This window comes from Microtus pennsylvanicus, chromosome 5, assembly GCF_037038515.1.
Source record: "Microtus pennsylvanicus isolate mMicPen1 chromosome 5, mMicPen1.hap1, whole genome shotgun sequence".
NCBI lineage: Eukaryota > Metazoa > Chordata > Mammalia > Rodentia > Cricetidae > Microtus > Microtus pennsylvanicus.
This window is the reverse complement of record NC_134583.1, coordinates 135,764,887-135,785,635: the sequence shown is the minus strand read 5'-3', so window position 1 is coordinate 135,785,635 and position 20,749 is coordinate 135,764,887. Positions and strand designations below refer to the sequence as shown.

The 20,749-nt window shown below is 39.5% G+C and overlaps 1 protein-coding gene across 2 annotated transcripts in view; it reads right to left on the bottom strand.

Annotated features, from left to right (window-relative positions):
* Positions 1–20,749, bottom strand: part of Atrnl1 (attractin like 1) — a 597,040-nt gene that overhangs the window by 412,808 nt on the left and 163,483 nt on the right. The gene's annotated exons all lie outside the window — the stretch shown is intronic.

Below are 20,749 nucleotides of genomic sequence, written 5' to 3'. Positions count from 1 at the left end.
ATGCTGTGCCGAGCTCTCCCAGCTGTGTCCTCCCCGTGGTAACAGGGCACCCCTGCCTTGGTCTCTCTTCACCCTGCTCCGCTATGTTTGATTTCCATGCCTAGCAGCTAATGCAGAAGGCAGGGCCCGTGTGGAGTTTGTGAAGTTGCTTTTCAAGCTCTATGGGTGGCCAACTGTTTATCTGCACTGGGCTGGGTAAAGGCACTTGGCTGTCACTTGGGTAAATTCACCTGCTTGGTTCCAAAGAGCAGCTGGAGCTCTGGGGTTTCCCTGTGACTTAGCTCCTCCTCCTGCAGGCACAGTGGGCTCACAACTCACGTCTGTGGTAGATTCCTGTGATTCTGTATTTGCCACTCAGGGGGAAACTGAATTGATGTAACTGGTTGACGCTGAGGTTTTATTTTGAAGTTAAGTTATTCTAACTCAGAAAAGTAGTAAGTCAGAGATACAAAAACTTCTAATAGTGCCCCACAGATTAAATATTTCCAAGCATTCTATTAATTCCTTCTGCTACTTTTGAAAATAGGGTTTTAGTTAAATTTTACTTGAACCTAATGTTGCCCCAAAACTACATTTCAATTATGGAAAATTAATTTTCTCTGTGTGGTTTACATTCTCTAGTTTTCCAAATAGCAACAGATTACAGATTTCTTAAATTCTTCTAGTTGTTGGCTACTGTTTGGTCCATGGCATTCCGAAAGCTCAGGCTGTGGTACATCTGAAGTTCCTCGGTCCACACTAGCCTTGTATTGCATTGGTATACCCTAGATTGACATCACTTCTGCACATTGCAAGCCATCTGTTTAAGCTGCTCGACGAGCCCGTGGTGCCAACTGACGAGGTACGTCGCAGCCGCCTTGTGCCCACCAGCAGCACCAACCACTACGTCTGGGGAAGTCCCTTTGTAAGCATCTCACACAGACAGAAGGTTTGACACTCCATGAATTAACAGGTGTCTAAGTAGAAGGAACAACCAATAATGTCACCATAAATTTAGGTGGGCACAGCACATGACTTCAGGCCTGCATGTGTGTGGTTGGCCTGCCCTGTGTGGGTAACAGCAATACAAACCTCAGAAGAAATCATGGTTTAAGATAAGACATCTGAAAATATTTATGTTTTCAACACTTGCCTGAACACATTTGAATACATAAAATGTTTAGGTAGGATTCTACACATTAGAGACATTATGTGAAGCATTCAAGCACTCTAAAACTTGGATTAACTACAGTCTGTATCTCTATCTATTAATTAGAAAAATTTTCAAGTTGTTCTGAGAGATAAACATGTTATTTTGGTTCCAGCTTGTACTTAGAGGACAACCTAAGATAAAAAGGTAACAAATTACTTGTAGTTCCTTCAGATTAACAGTCTTCTACACTGTAGAAAATGACAGTGGAACTTCTCACCAATTCAAGCTGCAATCTTATACTTGAATATTGAAATTCTAATTGAGGACCTAGATTGAGTTTCTAAAGACAGTCTTTGCTTCCTAATAAGGAATAATATGTGAGGGCAAACTGGTAAAGATCAGGTCTCTTGCATTAAAACATGCAAGGTCAAGTAGACACAAATGAATCGGAATTGCCTTTTGCTGTGATCTGAAGGCGTCCCCAGGATGATGTGCACAGTCCACGGGAGTACTGGGCACGGAGGATTCAGGCTGACTGGGGCACGTGTGGACCCACTCTCTCCCTCTCATTACGTGGCAGACCGTGACAGCCCAACTCAAAGGCAGCATGTCTCAGCTTCAAGCCCTTCCTATTGAGATAGGAAGGACGGAGGGAGGATGGCGCAAAGCCATGCTGGAAAGTGGTTCTCAGCTGGCTGATGCTGGTCATCTGGGCCTCCATAGTTACCACACTCTCTAACACTCACTTAAGGTAGGTGCCTTCCTTCCTACTGTGCGGGCATGCAAACCATGTTTATACTGTAATCTGAAATTATCTATTTTATGGGTTAATGATTAGCCTCCCCACTAAAATATAGGCTCCACAGTAATGATGATTTTATTCTTATTGTTACAGTCCCAATCAACACTTCAAGCAGTTTTGTTGTAGCGGAAAGCATTTAATTAAATTTTTCAGAAAGAATTACATATCAAATTTTAGCAACATAAATTTTCGTGAGGTTTCAGATATCCATGAAAGAAAAAAATTCACAGATACTGTGAAGAAAACATTTAAAATTGTTTTTGCATGTTTTATAGTATTAATATGTATTACAGATTTGACGCTATGGGAAACATCTATTTGAGTGCAAAGTATATATTTCTATTTACTAAGATGCAAAATACATAAAATATTCTGAAACAAGATTTTCAAAATATATTTTAACTAAATGTATTTAACCTAGTCAGCTCCTCCCTTCCTCCCTTCCTTCGTCTTGTAGCCCAGGGTGGCCTCCAACACTCTATGGAGTTAAGAAGCTGAGGGGACCCCGCGCTTCTAACCATTCTGCCTCTACTTACTAAATGCTATGATGATCCACGTGTGTGCCTTGCTCAGATCTGAAACATCATTTGTATACACACAAAGCAAATGAGGTTGCTTTAAGAGAATAACTGCTCAGCTGACACCGTTTAGAGGACAGTCAGACAATCAGTGACAACAATATCTAAGATTGTAGTTCGCTCAAAAGTATTTCCCCAGGATACAAAATATTTGTAACACGAAAATCTACAAATATCTTATTATGAACATCCCTATTGGCAGGTGTCATAGCTAGAACATGGCCTTCTACAAATAATCAACGTTTTCCATTTTCTTTCTGTGGTTATTCCAAAGAAAAATACCTCATGTTTATGCGTGTTGTGTTTCAATGTTTCAAAACACCAGCTGGTCTAACCGCACATTTAAATTTCTCTACCCTGTAAGGACCTAACTCAGATCACCCGTGGTTATCCAAATCAGGAGACCGGTTCCACTAGGATTTCACAACACCCTCATTTTGCCAACTGTTTAAAAGTTCCAAATAACTGAAACGGCCACTTATGAAAACCTCAGCAGAAAGAACACTCTGCCCTCACGCCTACAGGTTCATACTGAACGTGCTCAGCTCTGAACACAGACTACACTTTATGAACGCGTTACAAGCGATGGGTTCCAACTGTGTGATGTGACTTAAAGAAGCTGTAGGAAGAGGACTTGGAAAGAATTTCCCATGGCATGGTATTTACCCTAAAATGTCAGAAATCTTTAAAGAAACAGCTCTGATTTATAAAGGACATATTGATGTGTTTACGCAAAAATGTCAGCTCAGTGTGCATGGTGAAGTTCTGACGTGATGCTGGCGATTGGCTAAATGAGAACGCAGAGAATGAGATGCGCGTAGATTACCAAGCTCATCCACCTGACTTAGCCTAGAAGAGGCTGACTCTTGCGACTCTTGGGATGATGTCACTTCAAACGCTGCCATAGAAACAGTAGTATAGAACGGAAGCTACAGAACTCGCCGACCTTAAGAAGCACCAGGCTATGGTTCATGCAGGAAATTTTGAGAACTGGACTCATTGTATTGCTATTTATTTTAAAAAGTAATAAGGGTTTTCTAACTAATTATTACTTGCTAAGTAAGATCAACTATGATAATCTATTAGGAGTAGACTTCTTGTCGATAATTAAAGTGATTACTGAAAAATCGTATTTTTTTAAATGTTAAAATAGAAAATGTATCATCTAACAAGGTCATTTTTCTAGAATAAAGCATAAAAAGAACACCCCATGAAATTACAAAATGTCTGGATAAATATTAGTGATTATTCTGATTATAAACATATGAATGTTATTTATAAAACTGAATCATTTTGATCATATTTAGAGCTAGAAGATGCCTCACTGAGGTGTCCTCCATTTCCCCAGGTATAATACACTTGGTTGCTGTGATAGCCTCCACCCTCCCCTGGTCATTCTTTATCCAGCTGAGAAGGCTCTCGGGTTTACCCTGAAGATGCCTCTCTCCACCCTCCTTTGTGCGAGTTTCTCCTCCACTTTTCACTGCGATTCCAACTTCTTCAAGTCTCTGTCTCTCTGTGTCTGTCTTACCTGCACCCCCTCACCTCTCTCTAAGACATTTTGTCAGCTCTAAAAACTAGCATGTGTCATTAAGCATCCATCAGCCACAAACTGTCCCCTCTGGTCCCTCACACTGTTCTCCCTTGGAGGCAGGATTCTGAGACCCCTGGCAGGTCCCTATTCTGGATTCAATTCGCTCTCTACCTTCCTGTTTTCTCTCTCTGCTTAGGAAGCCCTCACTATCGCCCATGCGTCGCATTAAGGCTTCACTGCTGAGTCATGGATCCCTGAACACCCTGGGGAGGTAGCCTCTGGGCAATGAGCAGTGTGGCAAAAGGAGAACCACCGGTTCTAACAGGTGGTCTTGCTCTGCACTTCCCTCTCGAGGGTTAATCACATCACTGTGAGACCTCAGTTTACCTTTGTCGCCACGAGTCAGGCATCACAGTGCTCAGCTACCCTTCCTGAAAGCTCCTAATCTAAGGTTTGTGCCCCCATGCAGCCAAGGTACGGACTCCAGTCATAATCTAACCTCTGAGCTCCCAAACAGTAAGGTACGGACTCAAGTTATTCCCACAGAAGCACTTCAAGAATTTCTATGGGGAAATTCGAAAAAGAGCTTCAAGGTAAAGGTCAAGCTGAACCAAAATTAAGAATTAACTTTTCATCAAGATTATAAATGTTGAAATAAAAAAATATATGTATATGTATTTCAAGATCATGTCTATTTTAAATTAATTTTTGAGGAGTAAAATATTTTATAGTTAAAGAGTATCCAAACTTGTACATATAAACATTCCGTATAAAAATATATATCACTTATTTACATACAGTTATGGTAACTATATACTTGTAATATTAACACTATATATTTAAATATATGAAAACACAAATCTATAGTGTTTAATTTTAAAATCAGCTCACAGTGCTCAGCACCATGCTAAGCCTAGATTGATGAAACAGAATGCCATTTTTGTGTGAGGTGCTCTCCACAAAAGAACTTACTATATAGAAGGTACCCCCAAATGCTGGTTTTGCCCATATATGGATACATTACCTAAGTTTCATAAAAGTAATGGCATATTACTATTTAGATCTCATTATAATCAACGATGAACTTTTAAATCTCAAGTTCAGAAGTCATAGCGTTTCCACTGATACAATGTTTCAATTGAGTAGTTAGATAATTAATAACATTAATTAGTAATACCTAAGATCATATACTATTTGGGTTCCACTGGTTTTCTGAATCATCATCATTTTATTTAAAATTATTTTTACGTCTTTGATCATATTATTTCCTCTACCCCAATGCCTCCCAGATCTTCTCACCTCCCTTTCCTCCAACCTCACATTCCTGTTCTTTATCACCCATCTCTCTCAAAAAAACCAAAACAACAGAAATAATGAAAGATCAATAAGACAAAAGATAACACGCACACACAGACGCACACACACAGGAGCACACACACACAAAAGCATACACACACACAGGAACACACACACAGGAGCACACACATGCACACACACACAGGAGCACACACACAGGAGCACAGACACGCGTGTACACACACAGGAGCATACACACACACAGGAGCACACACACAGGAGCACACACACAGGAGCACACACACAGGAGCACAGACATGTGTGCACACACACAGGAGCACACACACAGGAGCACAGACATGTGTGCACACACACAGGAGCACACACACAGGAGCACACACACAGGAGCACAGACACAGGAGCACACATAGGAGCACAGACACGCATGCACACACACAGGAGCATACACACACACAGGAGCACAGACACGCATGCACACACACAGGAGCACACACACAGGAGTATACACACACACAGGAGCACAGACACGTGTGCACACACACAGGAGCACAGACACGCATGCACACACACAGGAGCACACACACAGGAGCGCACACATAGGAGCACAGACACGCATGCACACACACAGGAGCATACACACACACAGGAGCACACACACAGGAGCACACATAGGAGCACAGACACGCATGCACACACACAGGAGCATACACACACACAGGAGCACACACAGGAGCACACATAGGAGCACAGACACGCATGCACACACACAGGAGCACACACACGTGTGCGCACACACACACAGGAGCACGCTCACACACAAGAGCATGCACACACACATGCACAAACACATACACACAGGACCATACGCGCGCACACACACAAGCATATTTTGTGTTAGCTGTCCTGCAGTATGTTATTCTTTTTGGTATTTTTGTTTTTCATTATTAATCTATTTTACATTTTCTATCCTAGGATATCACCCAAAATACAAATTACATTATTACACTTAATCATCCTGGGTTTTTTTTAGTGAAAAAACATAACATAGAGATTTATTCAATATGGCCACAATGGTAAGAATGACAAGGAGATCCTGTGACACTCGTCCTGACCCATCTTCAGGGTCTTGAAATACAGAGGCAAGAGATTTGCGAGACTAAGCCATCCAGGCACTGTGGCTCCTGACAACCACAGTCCTGGCTCAAAGCCTCCCCGGCAAAGTCAACTGACAAATCGTTCTCCTCCGCTGATCTCCCAAGGCCTTCACCAATCCCTCTCCCAGTAGTAGATTCCCAGGGAAATAATGCCTCGGCGTCCAGTCTTTCAGAAGTCTGACTGCCATAAAGTGATCACAAGTGTGTAAGCTGACTCTTAGCAGACACGACAGAACATCAGACATCAGGATCCACCCTGCTGGGGGTACCCTGACCAGGGCTGCCAATCAACAGCAGCCACCCCAGCTGTGTCCACGCTTTAAAAGGTATTTCTTCGTATTTCATGAGTATGCATGCTTGCCTGCACGTGTTTATCAGCAGCATGCATGCCTGATGACTTCAGAGGCCAGAAGAGGACACCAAATCCCCTGAAGCTGGAGGTACTAATAACATTACTAAAGCTAATTCAGCTCTGACATGGAAGACCCTAATACCACCTCCCAAAAAATGATACTTAAGAATAATAGAAACAAGTTGAATTTTACAATTTTTTGATTTTTGCACATTCTGATTTGGATTTATGTCAGCTTTGTTAGCAAGAATGTGGGGTCCAAAGTGGACCCCAAAATGGCAGTACTGGTGACAATGTCCTAAAGAGGGGGACTCTGATCAGGGACATAGACGTATTGCTACTGGGTCCTCAGAGCCTAAACAGAATATTTCTCAGGAATCCCTTATCCAGTGTGTTTACCAGAAAAGCATCTCTACTACAGCAGGAAGCTACTCACCAGGACCTCCCCTAATCTCCCCAAAGGGCACCACCTATGGTATGGCTGTAGGTATGGGTCAGTCTTCACAGCCAGCATCTGCTCAAGGACCCCACCCTGTTGACTGCCATCTAACCAACCAGTCCACTGTCTGTACAATGTCAGCCACTCTGACCCGCTCTGCAGAAACAGTCTTTGCAGTCTGACCCCCAGCAAACCTTTCATTCCACGCACAGGGGTCTAGTTCCATGGTTTCACCTTGCCCTCACTTACAAGACTCAGAAAATGTTCTCAGAAAGTTTTCACAATCGTGGTACCACATATAAAAATATACACATGCGTGTAAATTCTTATAGGTAATTTAATAGTAAAAACAATAGAAATATTTTATACATCTTAGTGTTCGACCTTACTATTAATAAAAATCTATAAATAATCACATTATCAGCAAAGCGGTATTTCATGTTGGATTATTTTCATATCCTCACGCCCTTCTTACTGAAGGAAACTGCACACGTTATTTTTTCTATTCATTCTTCAAGTTCATACAATAATAAATTTACTTCATGGCTTAGGAATAACTGAAATAAATCATATAAAATGCCTTGAATATTGCCTGGTGCACAGTGCTTGGTTATAAATTTAAAATATACTTCACCTGAATCAACTGTTTTGAGATATGCAAGCGAAAAATAATTTACCAAAAATGCACACAGATATTTGCTCTGTATTATTTAAAACAAAAAATAATTTTTCAACAATAAACAATGAAGCATTTAATCTGATGAAGCTATTTTAGTATTAATATGTTACAAAATTTATATAGAAAATAGTAGTGATACTATGATATATAAAAACTATAGGAGCTTTTTAAGTGAAACTATAAAAGGAGCTAAAAACGGTGTATAGGATTATACAGAGAGTTGAGGGAAATACACTGAAATTTGAATGCATTTAAATTAGCAATTCTTTTAGCCACTATTCTAGAGAAGTGGGTAATTTCTACGTAGACTTGTTCCATATATGTAAAAGTTGAAAATGTTCTTTGCAAGGCACTCCCAGTGGGAAAGAGATTCTAAGCTTCTGCTGTCTTATCGTTAAAAGGCAGCCAAGGACGGTAAGCAGCAGCAGCAAGCAAGGCTCTAGATAATAGCAGCATTTAGATAAGGAGCGGGGCGTCCTTCTAAGAGCTAGATAGTTGTGTTTCAGCTTTCGGGGTGACACCCCTGGGTTTGTTTGTTCACTTTCACATTTCAGCTCCGTCACTGCAACCTAAAGTTCTTCTCTCACGCCCTGGAGCACCAGATGCTAACACGACCAGACGCAGCCACCACGAGGAGTTTGCTATTTCTCCTGTCTACAGCCACCACCAAGAGTTGGTCTCTGCTAGCTATTTCTCATGGCCACTTGTATTTATATCTTCTAGTTAACACAGTCACTGTTACTCCTTAGTTTACAGCAGCTCAGATTTAAGAATGAAAGACCTGAAGCTTAACAGAAAAAAAATTTTAAAAAAGAAACAAAAACTTCCGTAGCTCATAATAATTGATAACACAACCACTAACAATAATTTTATTGCTGTTCTTTCTGGAGCAAATCAGAATTAATATATTGCTGTGGGAACTCCTTCAGCCAACAGCCTTTAAGATGCTGGCCCACTTTGGGCATGGTCACATGTACAGATGTAAAAGCATGTGTGGTCCCTTGGCTGATGGATTCGGTTCCAGTTCCCAGCTCACACCGAGGACTACTGATCTGTGAGTCTACCCTGAATAAATAAACCTTATTTATTACACCCCATTCTGGGCTACCGTGGGGGTATTTTATTTTAAGCTGCAATAATATACACGGGCATTTATTAGCACACTTGATCACAACTCTGTTTCAAACCACACACCTGTCATGAAAAGTGTGACTTCAAACCCGACCTACCCAGAAACTGGTCCTTCTACTCATTCATTCCGACACAGTTCTGCTCTCCATTCAAAACGCTAGCAGGCTTGGGATGAAACAGTCCAGCCCTCAGGCTCGGGAGTCTGGTCTTTCCATTGTGTGTATCTTAACCGTGATCAGTGAAGGGAACCGCTAGGCTGGGGTGGAAACTAGAACCATGAGCTGAAAGGTTCTTAATATCATTCCCATTAAAATAATAAAATCTAAATTATGGCCTCAGTTTGCAGATTGACTTAATAGTGAATTAGCAAATCTCATTTACTCAGGACCAGGCAATTTGGAACCAATCAGATTTAATGTAATTTAAACTGCGGTATGTAAACGTCAATCAGCAGCACTGTTGCCGGGGAGTGCAAACTGCTGGAGCCCAGGGTGCTCTTTCTGGGCCTGAACTAAGTCATTATAGCTGTAGCTATAGCAAAATATGTGTCAGCATCAAGACGGGCTCAAATAGTATACTTTAACTCATAAAAACCAGAGGTGCTAAAACAAGCATCTCACTGAAGGAACTCATGATAATGAAATCAATAGCATGACCTCAAGCACCCTGGAGGAAACATCTCAGTTTGGTTACCAGATTATCAGTAAAGATCATCATAGAATACTGTCATAGAATACTCACACTTGGATTATTTTTGGGAATTCCAGTATGATTTTGACAGCATAAAGCATTTTATACAGACATTTAAGAATATTTATTTAAAATTATAATGCTTTGCATTAAACAATAGCTAAATAAACTCATATAATTCAATTGCAGTGAATCTCCGTGACGAAATTAAAATTTAATTTAGTATGTAGAGACAGATATGTACTTAAACTGCCTCCACTTGTAGATATTAAACACTTAATGAAAATAAAATAGCTTACTGATTTATAGAATAATTTATATTTGTGTACGAATAATACGATTCTAACATGTAAAGTACGAAAAATATTCTAGTTAGTCATACAATTTTTGGTACAGTGCTCACAAAATGGCTAAAGCATAAAATGACCATTTTTCAATCTTCATAAACAAAAAACAGCCTGCAAATTTTAACAACACCAATGCTCACAGCAAAATGCAAAAGTTGCCTTTTTATTTAATAGTAACTATCACAACCTTTACACTCACTGAGATTCTAGGCCACAATTAACAGAGTGGTTAAATGCATCATTAAAATGAGCATGTTTTGTGGATTATAAATTATTAAAAGAAAAAATGTAAAGATATCACAGAGAAAAAGAACAAGACCCATGAGAAATGAAAGAACATTTCATGATACAGCTGTGGTAAAATCTGCTTTACTGAAGAAGAAACTATTTTAATGAGATTTCAATACTAAAACCTAGTATAATTTCAGTGGCGCTTTCCTGCATAGCCGAAGGAGGTGAAAAAATCTCCCACTGCCGGCCCTAGCGCTTCTGCACACCTCTGCTTCTGCCCCTGAAATACACTCACATGTTAAAGGTTCAGAGGATCCCCTGGGTGAGCACTGAGTGAACGTGTCGTGTAAATGGGCACCACCATGCCGGGACTCCCAGCACTCATGGGGAACTGGCCCAGTTCTTTCCGATATGTATCAGACTAAGAGCGTTTCAAGGTTTTCCCTGAGGTGAGGGTCTGGGTCTAAGCGTTTATGACCAATTGATGAGTGTACGAAGACCAGAAACTGTTGTTTTCTCCTCCTGGATGTTTACAACCTGAGACTGCCCCCTACCAAAACCTCCTCCAGAGACTAATGTTGGCAGATTTTTCTTTGGACCACCAGCTCACGAATAATGGCATGAAGACTTATTAGTTATGAAAGCTGGGCCGATGGCGTGGGCTTATTTCTAACTAGCTCTTATAACTTCAATGAGCTCATTTCTATTTCTGTTTCTATGTGCTACCATGTGGCTTGCAGCAGTTGCCTCTCCTTCCGTCTCTCAAAATATCTGCCACATTCTTCTCAACATTCCCCAAATCCTGCTTAGCTATTGGCCGTTCAGATTTTTATCAAACCAATCAGATAGCACTTTGGAAAAGACACATCTTCACAGAGTACTAAAACATAACTCCAGATTTCCCCCCTGTTGTCTAAATGAAAAGGAAAGGTTTTAACTCTAATACAGTAAAATTATATACAATAAGAACAATTACGAAGAAGGGGCAGAGTCAGAGGGACACCATGGATCTGTCACTGGAGACAGACATACTGGAAATTTGCTGGTAGGCCACAACCTCGTGGTGAAATACAGATTACTAGAAATGGGTTAAACTAAGATGTAATAGTTAGCTGATAAGAAGCTAGAGCTAATGGGCTAGCAGTGATTTAATTAATACAGTTTCCGTGTGATTATTTCAGATCTAATCTAACTGGGTAGCCAGGACAAACAAGCAGCCTTCCTTGCAACAGGAGGGAAATTGCAGGGCTCATCTGCAGTATTGGTTGCTGGTAGAGTATGAGACTTTTAATCTCAGGGTCGTGGGTTCAAAGTCAAGGTGGGGTACAATATGTGTCTAGTCTTTCCCTGTCCCATCAACCAGCTCCCAAATCACAACACGGAGACTTATTATTAATTATGAAAGCTCAGCTGAGAGCTTAGGCTTATTTCTAACTTAAATTAACCCATTTCAATTAATTTATTTTCTGCTTCGTGGGTTTATTACTTTATCTCCACAGTGTTTCCTGCTCACTCTGTGCCTCATGAATTTCTTCCCTTTATTCCATTGTCCTCTCTGCCCAAAAATCCTGCCTAGCTAACAGCCATTCAGATTTTTATTAAAGCAATCCAAGGGACACATCTTCACAGTGGACAAAAAAGATGATTCCCCCAATAGAATAGCCAATCTCTCCCCATTTCTCTCCATAATAAAGATGTTGGGGTCCTGGGTTGCTGAGTAAGTAGGCCCCCTCTAGGAGAGGCAGCAGCCCCTACCTGATCTCTGCTTGATGTAGGCCCCCTCTAGGAAGGGTAGCAGGCCCTACCTGATCCCTGCTTTACTGTACTTGTATTTGTATGTCTGTCTTTTTCATTTGCTCCACGCACAAAGTCAACTGAATGATTTATTCATGAAAGCAGCATTTAAGCTCTCATAACCAATGAATTCTAAAAAATGACTAATATCTAAGTGGAGTAATTTCAATGGCAACTGAAAAGTCAAGCACCAACAGAAAAAAACAACGCTCCAACACTGAGCAAAAACCTTGGCAACACTAGTTCAAGGATGACGGTCCCATAAGCTATGACAGTGCAGGGTGAACCACTGAACCAGGGAGGCCATTCCACAGGAGAAGTCGGCCCATAGAAGGTCTATTTTCAACTACAGTGCACTCCCAACACATTGACTGATTAAATTCATTCCGTTCTGAGGACTTAAGGAATTAACTGGAATTTTACATACCAGTTTCAATTTCTTTAACCTTTTCTTAGGATAAAATCTTCAAGGTGTGATCCGGTGTTACTGCACCTGTGAATCTGTGGCACTCAGCTTCACTGTCTTCAATGTTCAAAATGCAGAGCTACAGGGTCACAGACTCGTGTCTATGGCGCGTTAGTTATGCAAATGACTGGCATGATGATTAGCTTTAACTGACACAATGTATAATCACATGCTCACAGCATCTCAATGAAGGACTGTCTAGATTGGGCAGACCCGTGTGTGCCTGCCTGAGGCAGACTGATTGACTAAAACTGATTGATTTGGGAAGATGCAGCCACTAGGAGCGCCATTATCTAGGAAGGGAGTCCTGCTAGAGGTAAGAATGGGACACCGAGCACAAACAAGGAAATGAGAAAGAGCGCTGTGCCCATCCCTGGTTCGCTCTACCCTTGACCATGGACATGATGGCTTCCAGCACTGACTAAACCTGAAAGACTAACCCGAAGCTGCTTTATGTCTGGGTATTCTATCACAGGAACAGAAGTGAAGCTGAGACCGCTGGCATAAAAGGCGTGGGTTGAGAAAACAGCTGGGCGGTATGTATTATAGAGGCCAGTGTTGATCAGAAGTTTGAAAAAAAAATATTTCTCCAAATCTAAAAAATCTAAGTAGAAGGAATTTCAACACATAACACTTGAATGTATCTCATTTCATTTCTTAAATGTATTACTTTTCAGTGTGGTCTTCTAGGACAAAAGTTTGCTAAAAAGTTTCCAATTTTCCGTATGTTAAAATGAAAAATAGTCATATTGTAATGCTGTATCCTTATCTAAATCTTGAGGTTACCTGTATCTACAATTGATCTAGATTTTGTTAGGGTCCACTTTGTTAAATACAATGATGAACTGCGAAGATGTTTCTTCACTTCCTACTATTTGGCCACTTATCTAAACTCACTCTCTGTAAGCAAAGTTATCGCCCTCCTCTGAGGATAACTTCAGTTCCCACTCCCTGAAGCACAGCTGTGTTGACACAGAATTTGGAGTGACTGCTAGCTACACAAATGGGCCATTTCCTGCTGGTCTCCAATATTCCTGATACAAAATGCACAATAACTCACATAGGTATTTCCTTATGAATTGGTTCTTTTTATTTCCATTGCTTTCTTTTCTAATTTTAATTTTTATAATTTATTTATTTATTAAAGATTTCTGCCTCCTCCCCGCCACCGCCTCCCATGTCCCTCCCCCTCCTCCAATCAAGTCCCCCTCCCTCATCACCCAGAAGAGCAATCACAGTTCCCTGACCTGTGGGAAGTCCAAGGACCACCCACCTCCATCCAGGTCTAGTAAGGTGAACATCCAAACTGCCTAGGCTTCCCCAAAGCCAGTACGTGCAGTAGGATCACGAGCAAGGAACTCAGGACCGCGAGGGGTGCACCCACACACTGAGACAATGGGGATGTTCTATCGGGAACACCAAGGCCAGCTGGCCTAGGTCTGAAAAAGCATGGGACAAATCCGGACTCTCTGAACATAGCGAACAATGAGGACTACTAAGAACTCAAGAACAATGGCAATGGGTTTTTGATCCATTGCTTTCATGATTTTATTTTTTTATTTTATTTTTGACAATTTAATTATGGGACTCAGTGGGGGAGGTGTACACCTTTAATCTCAGCACTGGGGAGGCATGGGCATGCATAGGTCTATGAGTTTGAAGACAGCCTGGTCCTCAGAGTGAGTTCCAGGACAGCCAGGGTTACACAGAGAAACCCTATCTTGAAAAACAAACTAAAAACAACACAAGAAAACTTAATTATGAATCTGAGAATGCCAATCAGTGGCTTTACAATATTTGTGATTCATTATATATATTGAACACACAGGGCTCATGTATTTGATGAATTATTTCTTCACATTTTCAACTAAAAATTCTTTTTCCTATAATTTTGACACTCCAAGGACCCAAATCCTATGACTTTTATTGCAAACAACAAGCATAAGACGTGAGGTGGATGTACCAATAAAACAAAGACACATTGCGGCAAAGAACCCTATTATATAACATCCTAAGGACAAAGGGAATCTGTATTTGGAAAATATTCCATGAATTATTTTCCATAATAAACAATGCATTCTAAAACACTAGAACACGTCTATTTTGACAGAAGCTACTATTATAATCAAACATGGCTATTAAAATACAGAAGGAAAATTATTCATATGATTTTAGTTTGATAAGTCTTTTATAATTTTATTTCTACAATGAGAACAAAAGCAATAAAAGTAGACCAGAGAATTTGTAATTCTGGCTCAAAAGATAGTAAAGCAATTCTTTGTTAAATTTTTAATAAAATTTTGTGTTAGCAAGTGTGATAAACAGTACTAATTTTCTGCAAGCCCTCCTGTACCCCAGTAAGTAGAATGCTCACACTATTTATATTATGCTGGGCAATGCGACTTGCTTTGACCAACTTAGCTCAAATGGAATTTTTAAGGTTCTTCTACCTGCTGTCAACACATCATTTCTGAAACTGAACAGGACCTTGGTCTGTGTCCCAGACGCCAAGTACGTGGACCAGACTCAGATGCAAGCCCTGGTGTTTCCCCAGGCAGAGGGGACTGCAGTATGAAAATAAGCTAATCTTAAGTTTAGCCTTGATCAAATGAACTTACAGCAGACCCGCAGGTACACAAAGGTGGTAAGAAAGAAAAAAGGAAGTAAAAATAACTTGCAAAGAAGAATAGCAAGAGAAAAGGCACAACCTAAAGCTTCATGTCGGATAGGAGTGTCCGCCGTATTTCATTAAGAGTATGTTTGTACAGGTATTTGTGTTTTCCTTCCTCAATTTCTTTTTCATCTAATGTAACATCATTTAAGAGAATTAAGTGGCTATCATATTTAAGTTTGACATACTGAAAGAATGAGCCTCGGGAGCATTGCTACCTATTTAAGAGTTTATAAAGCATTTGCCATTGTACAGGGGATAGTTACATCATGTTAGCCGTAATTATGACCTAATTATACATGCAATGTATTTACAGTTATACAAGAGATAGTTTTATCATGTTAGATATAATTATTACCTAGTTATTCTTTTCATTTGAAAAGTAAATAGGATAAGGAATTATTGTGACTTGGGGTGGCTATTCTTGTTTGTCCATTTGACTACATCTGGAATTATATAAAAACCCAAGGCTGGGTAACTTGTGAGCTCTTTTTCCTTAATTAATCATTAGAAGTGGGAAGACCCACCTTTAATCCTGTTGTTTTGAGGAGGAAGATCCACATTTAATCAGTGCTCTGCTAGCAACAAATATAGAAGACATGATAAATGTGGACTAAACAACCATGGGATTCTTGAACCTTCCCTGGGTGGCAGTCATTGTTAGACTAGCTGGACCATATCCTGTAATTCATTGTAATAAATCCCCCAAGAGACAGACAGACAGACAGATAGATTCTATAAGTTCTGTTCCTCTAGAATACCCTCACTAATATAGTTCTCAAGTATATTAACTCCAATTCCTACCTTCAACAAAAGAAAAATAATTATTTCAAAGCAAAGAGGAGGAGAAGGGAAGAAGAGGAAGGAGGAGGAGATGGGGAGAAAGACAAGGGAGGAGGACTCAAGGGGTGGCTGTGGTGGCGGCAGCTGTTGATCCGGCAGCAGCACAGAATGGCATACAGGTGATGTGGGATTCCCCTCCGTGTGCTGTGAATAAGTTTTATTACCATTGGTTAGTAAAGAAACTGCTTTGGCCTATGGCAGGGCAGAATATAACCAGGCTGGAAGACATGTGGAGAGAGAGGAGGCAGAGTCAGAGAGACACCATGTACTGCCGAAGGAACCTTACTGGTAGGCCACAGCCTCATGGCAATACATAGATTAATAGAAATGGTTAATTTAAGATGTAAGAGTTAGTTAATAAAAGCCTGAGCTAATAGGCCAAACAGTATTGTAGTGAATATAGTTTCTGTAATTATTCAGGTCTGGGTGACCAGAAAACAAAAGCGTGGTCTCCTCAGTGATCCCAGCACTTGGGAGGTGGAGACAGATAATAAGATATCCAAGGTCATCCTCTTATCAGAAAGGAATCCAAGGTTAACACAGGCGTGCGTGAGACTATGACCCAAGAAATTAGGGCAGGGGGACCTCAACTATATTCCATCTAAGAGAAACCTATTTTAAACATAAAGGCACAAATAACTTAAAAATAGATGCCACTGATATGTTATTGTTCAAAGAAAAGCAAAGGAGACCAGGAGTTGCTGTGTTACACGGGAGAACAGATCTCAGCGCGGAGTCACTATGTTCCTCTACTGCAACTGGAGCAGTAAGAAACAGACATCAGTCTCTGCTGCTGTGTGAGCTTAGAGAACCCAGTGCTAGACGGGATGTTTCAGTGTTGCTACATTTCCTTACACTATAATATTCACTAAACAGCTCACCATATCCAGGGGGACAATAAAGAACTGAAAAGACAACAGAATGTGAGACCTGCCTAACCTTGGAACGGGTGCTGTCCTACTCACAAAGGGAGCCGTGCAGTTAAATCTATTCTGGTTTCTCATCCCTGGGACAAGGCGTCACTTGGATTCTGAGGCTGGCCTGTGACTCACCACGCAGCACAGGCTGACTGCAGACTCTGTTGTCCTCCTGTCTCCACCTCCCAAGGCTGAGTATAGACATGCACACCACGCCAGATAACCAAAATTTAAAAGGGGACAAATGAACATTTTCCTAATGATCCACAAACTGCCAGCAAGCATTAAAACAAGAAGAATTAATTGCTGGGGAAGAAATGGACAACAAAGACTTAAGACTCCTGATGGGATGCAGACTGGGACCGTTATGGAATATAAAATGTAAGATGTTACATAACCACTCATCAAATTGGAAAAACATTATAACAATATATGTTCAACAATTGTTATTAAATTAAATGTATAGATTGTAGGGGTTAAGAAAAATATAAATCTCTCATATATAATAACTAAATATTATATATATTTTACTTTTATATAAATATTATATATGTAAATGTGTGTTTATATATAAATATATTTGTAATGTATTTACTATGTATAAAACAAAATTATTCCCCTTACTTAACAATGAACCAAACAGGTTTTAATGCGTGTGATCCATACAATACATTGACATTAAATATGACAGCAGATACAAGTCCTAGTTGATATTAAGAAGTATCAAGAGCCCTGAGAGACAACTCTGAGAAGGGTGACCAGGAATGAGTCTTCCAGGGGCTTGAGCCATCTGTCTTGGCTGTCATGGTATTCAGGGATGAGTAAATTTCAATTAAGCCTCAGAGTTAAAGATTGTGCACTTTACCAAAAATATTAAAATATAAGTATAGCGAAAAGTGAAACAGTCCTACAAGCGCACACAATAGTATGAATTACAGTTCAGATTCGGCTTCACTAAGTCTGAGCACAATAAACCTAAAGCACTGCCCACATTCCTCACAACAGAAACAGGAAGAATGCCCTGCACATCAACGACCTCACACAGTGGCAATGCTGAAAATACTGACTCTTAGAACTTTAAAATGATTTATGCCATATTAAATATGGCAAAATTACTAGGATTAATTTTAGAATTTACCAAACTTATAAAATTATATCTAGTCTCTCAACATGAAGAATAAGCTTTCTTATCCAAACTCTAAAGCCAGAGCCACTGCAGCTGGTTTAGGGAATTCCTCTTTTGTGTTTAAGGTATCTGGGGCTTCACTTCTTTGTTTGTGTTCTTGTTTTAGATTAATTTAGTTCTACTTCTTTAAACTCAGAAAGTACTTCACATTTTTACAAAATAGCACAAAACAATTATAAAGCCTATGGTTTTGTTCTCTCCCCCACTCTCCCCCCCAGAGGCCTCCAAATCCCGTCCACCTCCTTCTGTACCCCACTCTCCTCCCCAGAGGCCTCCAAATCCCGTCCACCTCCTTCTGTATGAAATGTTCAAAATAAAGACACAATTCCTTATACTTTAGAAATTCTTTATAAAGAACTATATTAAAAATCTGTATAACTTGTTCACTCTTCAAAAAATAGAAAATGAAGACTAATAAGTGCACCATTTGAAAAATCTCAATATTATTATTTGATGTATAATAACTGAAAGTGAACTATAGTCCATTAAATAAACATGTGTACATAGATGCATGTGTGTATATGTGTATATATATATGCTTTAACATATTTCTAATATAACAAGTTTAATAAGGAATGAAAATTAGACTATGTATCATGATTCATTGCAACTGTGTTCCAAATTACACTCCTTTGAAAGAGTGAAGTATTTTTACTCACTATACAAATTCTGATTTAACAACCAGAATAGACTACTAGTATATTCTCAAAAGAAAATCTAATTTAGAAAGTTAATTTCAAATAGTTAAATATTCATGAACATTCTAAAGTTACTATGTAATTGGCTTAAAAATAAACCATAATTAGATAACCAAAACCTGAAAAGCAGGAAATGATTAAAAATACAACAGTATCAATTTTAATTACTATGTAGTAAGCTACATAAATAAGCCCTTATTTTTATCAAAATTTAAATAAACCAAGTGAAATCTGATCAATAGATATGTTAGTCAATCTTAAATTTACATTTTGTCACTATCAAAATGTATGAATTACATGGAGATATTTCTGGAATTTTTTGAATGACTGTAGACATCTCCTCTGTATAATATAGAATATAAATCTCCTACTTTAGTTTAAATGAACAAGTTTACTGAGCAATGATCTCCAATATTTTTAACAGTAAGTATTTACTTCTACCTAAATGTTAAAATAATTACAAATGAAAACTTCATCAGTCAACACATGATTTTAAAAAGGACTCATTCTGTTCATAAAACATCAACACAGGAATTAACATAAACAAAACATTCAAACTTTTCTAATTGTGATGCATAAATTGACAATTTTAACTCCTGTTTAAATCTCTAAATGGTTTTAAAGCATAACACTCTGAATGGGGTTAGCATAAATGAGTTGTTCAATAAACTAATGTGAATTCAATTTAGTCAAGAATAAAAGAATAAACAAATCCCAAATGTCAAAAATTATTTCATCAAAGTACAAATTAACAATAGCACAGAAACATTTTAAAACGATTCCTAGAAATGAATCTGAAGACTTCAGTAGCCTACAAACCACACTGAAAATGAAGTGCAAGAGAAAAATGTCTGGTGTCTTCTCAGCCATCGTCAGAAAAGCCTCCTTCTGCTGCAGACAAGAACACATATAGAGGCCATGGCTAGACATTAGGCAGACTGTGGAGACCCTAGAACACCCAGAGCTAAATGAGAGGGCTCCATTAATCCCTTCCCTCAGGCTCAGTGAGCCTTGCAGGTGGAAACAAGCCGCTGGACGACATCAAGTAACAAAGCAATGCAGATCCTGGGGCAGCACAGGGAGTGCAGGGTGCTCTAAATACAGCCTTAGCTCACAGTTCTGTGTCCTCATGGGATTTCTGAGTGTACAGGCCAGCGGGCCTCTTATTTCCTGTGCCTTCTCTTGGGCTTTTTTCCTTCTGTTTGTTTGTTTAGTCCAATCCCAATGTGTTTGCTTTTGTTCTATCTCACTATATTTATTATTATCCCTTAGAAGTCTGATTTTTAATAAGACAGAAAGGGGGTGGATCTGAATGGTAGGGGAGGGGAGAAGAACTTCGAGAAGTTAAAAGAGAGTAAAGTATAATTAGGATATATTATGTGAGAAAAAATCTATATCCAATAAAAGAGAAGAAAATAAAATAGAATACACACAGGACATAAGTGAGGAAACCAACTACGAGAGTCAGGGTCCTAAAAATGTACCGGCCATGGATTGGTAATCGTAAATCTTAAAGGAAAGATAAATTATACCCAGTAGGCACAAAAATTAGAATAAATAAAAGGAAAGATTACTGAAACACATTCAAATTATTTCAAATTGATTTATATGAGCCCGACGGTGGTGGCACACTCTTTTTATCCCAGCACTCAGGAGGCAGGCGGATCTCTGAGTTCGAGGCCAGTCTTGTCTACAAGAGCTAGATCCAGGACAACCAGGGCCATTATACAGAGAAAACCTGTCTCAAAAGACAAAACTAAACAAATAAATAAATAAATTTATATGAAG